We start from the raw sequence: 9,163 nt of genomic DNA, 5'->3' as shown, positions 1-9,163 counted from the left end.
ACCCCTTATCAAAATACCCTGCCGGCACTTGATCTAAGATTATTTTCTTTTACTACTTGAACCTTATAAAGGGATCTTTCCTTCGATCGCAAGAAAGGATAAAATGTGTGTTTTTGAAAAGAAATAAAATTAAAAATACATAGGATTGGAGCTGTGATTTTCCTCATTGCTTTCTTTGTCATCCTACTTGCATACTAGTAGGCCTATATAACATATTTTCAGTAAAATTGTGAGACATGTTTTTAAATCCTATCCTTATATTAAAAAAAAGAATAAAGAGAAAGAAAAAAATTAAAAGACATAGAAAAGAAAAAGAAAGGAAGAAGAAATAAATATTTGAATTTTACTTTATTCAATTCCTTTACGTTAATAATATGATATATAAATGATGGCGAAAATAGTCAAATTGTCTGGTTGCCAAGTAAAAAGTAAGACCCCCCCCGGCCCCCCCTCCGAGCTCCCCGTACAAACGCACGGACTGTACCGTATATGTGTTTCCGGTTCCGCCATTTGAAAAAAAACGTTCGTAACTGCTCAGCTGAACCCGAAGCTTGATGAAGAAGGCCGTCAATATTTCAACAAAAACTAACAGAATATGGATCAGATTCGGACAACGACTTCTTAAGACATTCACACAACAGGCTAAACAGTAAGTTAGATCCATTTTTCGTAGTTTGGCGCGGCATGCACTTAAATTTCTTCGACTTTTTAATCATTACCGTACGGCCACTGCACTGCCGTTGTTCCCGATCGCTTATCGGGTGGGGGCTGATCTGCGGTGTGCGCGGCCGGGGACGGCCAACGGCTGGCTAAGTTAGTAGTATATTGATGGCGGCGGTGAGGATGTTTGTATTGTCATGATTGTAGCCAGGTCAGGGGTGGGCGCTAATGCAGTTTCGCACCGGCCGATTAATACCAGCATACCTCATCACCAATATTTGTTCCCAAATGTCATGACAAGTCTCTCAGACTCAGTCACATTTGAAGTCAATATATCCGCCACTTTTCAAAATATCGTGATCGGGAATGGCTGTAGGCCTAGCCAGGCGGCTTCTAGAGAGTGAAAATCATTTACTAACGTAACTTCGTAAGGTCACTCTCATATGAAGCCAGGGATCCTTTCTCATATACCCACACAGAGGAAGCCAAAACTTGAAACTTTCACCCCCGGCCCCGAGATTTCTACTTTCCTTCTAAAAGATCTAGCCTAACGTTAGACCTAAATCATGTACATGGGATAAAACTTAATTTCCAACATTTCTACGCTCTCGTCGTTATTTTTAAGAAGAAATTCATTCCAAAAAATGCAAAAAATATCATGATTAGACGGAAGAGACTTGCCCGATGTTTACGCCGCCATCTTGTTTTCTATTGTTCTTCGCCAACGTTACAGACGCGAACTTCGAGACCATGAACTCGATCTGATATTCTGAGTGACAGAGGTGGGATTTTATGGGGGTGGGGAATATAAAATTCATGCAACATCTTGATTTTTAAAAAGAATTAAAACTAATATTCTTACTTTACACAAAGTTTCATTTAGTTCCATGCTTTTATCAGTCTCAAAATTGGTGATTTAGAGCCAACATGAAGTTCCTCACACATATTTATAATTCGCTGCCGATTTCAAAACATTGCATGCGGATGCAATATTCGCGAGATACCGGGCCTGGTCTGACCCGACCGACCTCACACGCATGCGATGTATTGAATATTGATACGTGTGAGAAACTTCATGTTGGCTCTAAATCATCAATTTTGAGACGGATAGAGGCATGGAGAAGAACTGAAACTTTGTGTGCAGGAAGAATATTAGTTTTAATTTTTTTAAAGAGCGTGATGTTGCATGAATTTGATATCCCCCCCCATAAGATCCCACTTTTTGTCACTCGGAATAAGACAGATCCAGTTCACGGTCTCAAAGTTTGGGTAGGTGGAGCGTAGTGTAGCAATAGTGAAGTGGAGTGGAGCCTGCACAAACTTCACTCGAGGTAGGCAATCCCACAAATTTAAAAGAGGTTTCTATAAAATCAAGTCCGGCCTTCTATGAACATGACAAACTTACGAAAAGATGTGAAGTCAATTCACCCTAAATATCATCAATATCCCTCAAATAGCTTCATTTAAGCACTAATTTCTCTTCCGGTTGATAAAATATGGATCCGTCTTTAATTTCCAAAATTGTTCGTCTAACTAGGTAAAGGACGCATGTTTTATCTACATATTAAAGACACTACATAGAAAAGACTAGGCACAAAGACTATTATACATGTAAATCGATGCAAAGCATTACGCGATGTCGGCAAAGTGCCCAATCTTCTTATTGTAAAGACTTTAGCGACAATAACAGACTGTGAGTAAGGTTAAAATGCTCCTCTACTTTTAATGTTTTCATTAGCGCTGTTGTCGGGAACAAAAATCCATGTCGACATGTCGCTTAAAAATTAATCCCGACATCGACAATGTCGACATGAAAAAGGGACCGTAATTTAGCCTGGGCTCCCTAACATAAAAAAAAAGCATTCGATCGTGGAACAACACTCTCAATCAAATATATTCACCTTGACACGAGTGATATCCCCACACTAGATCTATATAATACAGGCTCAGTTCAAGAATTGAGCTTCCAAAATCACCGATTTAATCCACATTTTTTTTCTGGAGAATCAAGTTTTTGTACCAGGATCCGGTTTCGAAAGCATTGCTCAATAACACTCGTAGCCAATTTGAGAATCACCAATTACAACAGTGATCATTGCTGCAAACGCAAGCTCCTCAATTTGACAATGAAAAGTAATGAAAATCGACCGATAATTTCAGTATCACTTCCGCGGCGATCCGTGCAACGATCTCCAAACGAATGAAGGGAAGTTTTCTGTGACTTCGTGATATGAAGTAAGCGCTCAATTGCGGCAGTCACAACTTTGACAAAAACACGTGTTCGCTGCTGCTCACGTTTATGTGAAAAGTAATGCATTGAGGAGCAACGTATTATCAAGCACGGTGAATAGCGCGCGATGGGTACATATTTCCGTGGATGGGTACGGTGAATGCTACTCTCGCTATAACGGGATATCGAGGGCGGCTCGATCGGGCAGGCCGGCCCTGCACTGACGTATTTCTACTGCCGCACAGCTCGCAGATATTCTTTAAGCTGAATAAACCTTTTAATCGCGCCAATTACTGTGGATAAATGCTTCTAACTTTTCAGCTAATCTTTACACTCGTGATTGTAGGCTAGACCCCTTTTTATTTTATGTTTACATGTCGATGTGGGTGCGTGCATGTCGACATGTCGGAATTTTGAAAATCCTTCGTATGTCGACATCAATGTCGATATGAGGCCTATCGACAACAGCACTAGTTTTCATTGATTTTATGTTGAATATTATTAAAGAATATGACTCTTTGCACCTGAATTGTAACACTGAAATATGGAAATGAAGAAGTTTTATCATGTATTTTTATTACATCATGTATTTGTATTAACCTGCAAATAAAATTTTACTATGTCACTCAAATTCATTTCATTTCATTAAAGATTCAAAGAGGGATCTCTGGATGATCGAGCAGCAAGTCCAGCATTATGTAGGAAAGATACTACAGGTGTACACAGAAAAGGCCATGTTCTTGTACAAGACACGGTTGGAGTTCATAAAAGGTGATTATATAGGCATTCACTTCAGTAGATATTATAATTACAAAATTAAGCAGATTGTATTCATGCAGTGGCATACAGTGTAATCCTTGTTAGAAGATGTAGATTTATTCTTCATTGTTTTATTAAAGAGTTTCAATATGTGCTTATGACAATTTGTTTGCATTATAAATTGTTTGTCACTCTTCGGCTTAGTTTGCTTTTATAAGCAAGAATATGCTAAGAGAGATAGCCGCAAGGACCTCATTATCCGATAGATGTGTACTTGTGAAAAGAGATCTAGATGGGGGCAAAACACTTTATTTCTTGTATTTTTATGTTGTTCATGTTATCGTAATGGTATGTGTTTTTTTTTCTACAGATTAAGCTGCCTCGTGCTATACAGACTTGGATAAAAACAAGCTGTCCAATGAATGGTGACTACTCAAGAGGAGCCAGAAAGTCAACTAAAGCCAGGGTATTTTGGGAGTTGATATGGCCGGGGAAGGGGGGAGGGGGGGTTTCCAGGCCCCCCCCCCCCCCTTCCTTGAGATCTTGACCGCACAATCGCGTCTAACATTGGCACATGGGTTGTCTAGGGCATAATTTACAAAATTAAATTGTAAATTATTTCACGCAAATTGTTAGTAAGTGATAATACTAATTTATGCGTAATTAGAATACAATATCATACTTTTTCCTCTATTGCATTGACTTTGTACACAAAATCACGTTTTTGAGCAATTTTTGGTATGACATGTACTTACATAATGTCACGTTATTACAGAACCACGTACCGGGTGACACAAGATTGGTCTCAAAAGATGCACAAGACTAGAAAGAGGCATGTTTTAAAAAAATTGTGCGACAGCATGGTCGCAAAATTTTTGGAAGGGGGGGGGGTCAAATTGGTCCAATTTAACTAAGGGTTAATAACTGGGAGGCTGTTAGCTGCCTTTTTACTTTCAAGTCTTGCACATCTTTTGAGACCAAATTTGTGATGCCTGGGTACGCTGTTCCGAAATTTCGCAACATTTTTATGTATTAATCCAACACAAATACTGTTTCTTGCTAAAAATTCACAATTAGTATACCAGTAATATACATTTATCAAGTCAAATTATTTAATTACATTTATAATCATAAAAGCTTTGATAAAGTATAAAAAAAAACAAAGAGTTGTATGTAGGCCTGGGACTTTCGGGTTTTTTCTCTTCGGGTACCCGTGGTAATTTTCGGGTGGGTACCTGAAAATCATGTCACTTGAAATATGACTGGTGGAAAAACCCCATAGGTGACGTCATCAAGCCAATGCGATGCAAGCCAATTTATGAATGAAAATATAGTAAGCATGCGCATTGCAAGCCTCCCGTGCCCCACGCAGTATTCCATCGAAACAAGTTTCAATACTCTGTCACCTCGTACCAAAATCGACCTAGAATTCCACTTTCCTATATATCATATGAATTATAAAAGGTTTTCTCACCGATACTGCACAGGTAAGCAAATTTTTATTCTTGCTTTTCCGTCAAAATCTTACGAAGTAGCATCGATATTACATCGTGTTCGTGAGTTTGTATCGCTACGTGAACAAAGTCAATTGATTTCCGGGTTTCGGAGCGTCAAATGCGCCAGCCAATCACGATCGTGTTCCCATTTTCGGTTTATGATGAACTAAAAATGGTAACAAGAACGTGATTGGCTGGTGCTTCGTAGGTCGATTTTGGTATGAGGTGACAGAGTATTGCAGACTTGTTTTGACGTAATACTGCGTGGGGCTGAGGCTTGCAATGCGCATGCTTACTATATTTTCATTCATAAATTGGTTTGCGTCGCAGTGGCTGGATGACGTCACTGCGCTGCAAAAGAAACATGGCGATGATTGAACGATCTCGGTCACATCATCATCACTTGAAAACTTGTATATTTATGGATATTTAGAGGGTAATTGGTGAAATTCAAAATGAGGCTTGTGTACTTTTGTAATGAGTTACAATCATGTCTTACACTACGCAATACAAATCAAATACATGTACATTATACTGGTGAGCAATTTTCGGGTATCGGGTATTGATTTTTCTACTCGGGTACCCGGGTTTTAGTCCCAGCCCTAGTTGTATGAAAATTTTCAAAAATAATGAAAGGTAAAAGAAAACAAGATTACAATGTCCATTGCAAGGGGGCTAGTCTAGCTATTCAGGATAATTGGGATTTTATTCAGTTTTTAATTGACATAACATTATGACAAGATCCCTCCATTTAGTGTATAAACAGCACATGGCCATGATTGAAATTCATATAACATTAAAGTATGCAAACCAGGCAGCTACATGTACATGTAGGACTCACTGCTTGTCAATTCTATTGTCTGCCAGGGTCAAGTGACATACAGTGCACATGTATAAGATGTGTGAAAGTACATAAGAAAATCAGCTTTTTATTTTTGTACTGTAACATTGGGTGAACTGGTGATCACTTTGGATATGATGCTCTTCATATTGGTTTATTTTATGTATATGAATTTTTGGATAATCATTAAGAATTAAAGCCATTTACTTAATATATGGAAGCATAAGCCCATCAAAGAACAGAATTATGTCATGTACAGCTAATTCATTTTGCGTGATATTACAATTGTAATTGTTTACTTGAGCAAGTAATTTGAATTGCTGCATGACCTAAACAATGACATGTTCCAATTCGAATAGTAACATGACCTAAAGAAGAGTTACTCCACCTCGATTGAGAGTGCTTATGTTAAATAATTGATGTTGCTATTTCAAATAATTGAGGTCAATCAAATTGGTCATAATTATTCAAGTCAATTTTGAGCTATATGTCATAATTAATTAGGTCATATACTAATTGAAATTACTAAATGACTCGAGTAGGTATGAATTCACATTGCCACATGACCTTAATTATTTTATGTAGCAACATCAAGTATTGAACGTCATTTAGTTATCAATTATGACATGTAGCAAATCAAATTACATGCCGCAATTTCGTGTTTATGATGGGCTCATGCTTACATTCATATATAACCCTTCAATACGTAGTTGGAGCAATTCTTAGACAAGAAGACTGTGTAAAATGATATGCCTATTCAATGTCAAAAAGGTTAATGTCTCAATAGATTTGATCTACGTTTTGGCAAAGTAATCTTATGTTCATATTTTTTCTAACCTATGGTGAACGTTCTAAATCATGTGAAATTCATTCAAAAATATCTTTCAGTATTTATGGACTTAAGTGAATTCTGAGCAAAATGAAGTGATTATGATTACGTTCATGTACTTTAAGTTTATACTGGTGATCAACACATCATAATTTCATCCCTTACTGTATGTGCACCATGTATCTGTACATGCAGAAGTGGTTATCCATTGTTTCATAACATGGTTGAGTAAAGGATGTTATGCTTTTAGTATTAAGCCAATCGGGTGTTGACAAGAAGGGGAAAATGCAATTGCTCAGCTATTACAGTTTTTTTTGCAACCATAATACTGGTTAAGCCTTGGTTACATTCGCCGGCTCGTGGCCTTACGTCGAGTCAAAATTAACAGTCTTAATCATCCTTGTACCAGCTACTACCAGCTACACGTGGGTGGTTTGTACAGGAATACCTAAAACTGCTGATTTTGTCTCGCCGTAAGGCAACCGGTCAAGGAATGTGACCAAGGTATTAATAATAATCGCTTATTGTTGTGTTAGAGGGAAGGATTCTGGGTCGAATCTAGCTTTCTTTATGTGATCTCAAAATGGCAGCAATGTATGAATAGTGAAAGTAGTTCATGTGGCATCTCAATGTTCATGGATATAAATCTTTGTACATGTCTTATCCTAAAGATGAAATGTTACTGCATTATTCTAGCAGTCATTTATGATATCAAAGATGTTCTATACTGTGCATAATACAGCTCATACATAATAAAGGTATGTGAATATGCTTTTAACGTCTTTGCAAATTTGTGGGTTTTTTCACGCCTCTTTTCATTAGTCAAGATGTCAAAGTTGTTGTGCTGGATCACAGGAAATTCTTACAAACTACTACGCCTAACAAACCAGTGCAGGACGGTGTCGTGAGAAAATCGCACAGACTACTACAGGACAATACCATAGGATTGTCACAGGAAATCAACAAGAATACCCCTGCAGGATTGCCACAGTAAAGTATCACAAGAAGGCTGCAGGATGAGACCAATAATGCCACAGAAGATATCAAAGATCAGTATCACAGGAATACCACAGGACAGTACTGCAGGAATTGTCCTGCGGTAAGGTCTCTTGGTATTCCTGCAGTACTGTCCTGTAGTACTGTTCTGTAGTACTTTCCTGTGATACTGGTCTGCGGAATTCCTAAAGTACTGTCCTGTCATACTGTCCTGTGATACTATTTATCACCACAGGATAGTATCACAGGACAGTACTACAGGAATACCAGACCAGTATCACAGGACAGTACTACAGGAATACCAGACCAGTATCACAGGACAGTACTACAGGAATACCAGACCAGTATCACAGGACAGTACTACAGGAATACCAGACCAGTATCACAGGACAGTACTACAGGAATACCAGTCCAGTATCACAGGACAGTACTACAGGACACAGTACCAGAAGCCTGCGGTACTCCTGTAGTACTGTCCTGCGATACTGTTCTGTAGTACTTCCCTGTGATACTGGTCTGCGGTATTCCTGTAGTACTGTCCTGTCATACTGTCCTGTCATACTATCCTGTCATACTGTCCTGTCATACTATCATGTGATACTATCCTGTGATACTATCCTGTGATACTGTCCTGTAGTACTAATAGTAGTGTGGTAGTGGTTGTAGCGGTTGTAGCGGTTGTGGTGATCGTGTCCTGTCATACTTCCTGCCATACTTATGCGGTTATTACCACAGGAAGTATCACAGGACACGGACCTGTTGTACTCCTGTTGTACATTTCTGTAGTACCGTCCCAAATTACGTGCACGTAATTCCTGCAGTACTTTCCTGCGATACTTCCTGCAGTACATATCACAGAGTACTACAGGAATTTTTTGTAAGGGTACATTGGAGTAGAAGATAGAGGTTAAAAGGACTGACTTGAAAGCTTTCATCTTTGTGATGATCAGATGTAGTGCAACCATGATTCTTCACCCTTATTTGTGATTTACGGTGTGGGAACTTATTCGATGCCATTTTGAAAAATGCCGTTAGTTTTCCCGTTATTTGAAAATATATTTCTGTATGTAATTGGTTGCGTTTGAATAATCATGGACAAATTAAGGTGGATGGAATGTTGGTACATCTGTACATGATGGATTAATGATCAACTCAATTTCGAACATGTGAGTAGAAACTGCTTGTGAATATTTTTCTTAATTTATGATCTCTTAACAACTTATAGAAGAGTGGTAGAATGTCATAGTTTCTTGTAGTGCTATGCATTACACACAATTGACACAGTAAATCGCGTGCTGTATATTTTCATTTTTTCTTGTGAACAAACGTGTGTTCTGCATATCAATATTTCT

General features: G+C 38.3%; 1 long non-coding RNA gene across 1 annotated transcript; it reads left to right on the top strand.

Moving 5' to 3' along the window:
• The first annotated feature begins 501 nt into the window (after window positions 1-501).
• Window positions 502-7,593, top strand: LOC135156831 (uncharacterized). The gene is made up of 3 exons (XR_010295875.1): window positions 502-649; window positions 3,542-3,661; window positions 4,020-7,593. It is a non-coding gene; the product is annotated as an uncharacterized LOC135156831 (long non-coding RNA).
• Window positions 7,594-9,163: the final 1,570 nt, after the last annotated feature.

Source organism: Lytechinus pictus, chromosome 15 (assembly GCF_037042905.1).
Source record: "Lytechinus pictus isolate F3 Inbred chromosome 15, Lp3.0, whole genome shotgun sequence".
NCBI lineage: Eukaryota > Metazoa > Echinodermata > Echinoidea > Temnopleuroida > Toxopneustidae > Lytechinus > Lytechinus pictus.
Note: the sequence above shows the minus strand (reverse complement) of the source record. Positions and strands in the feature narration are given on the sequence as shown.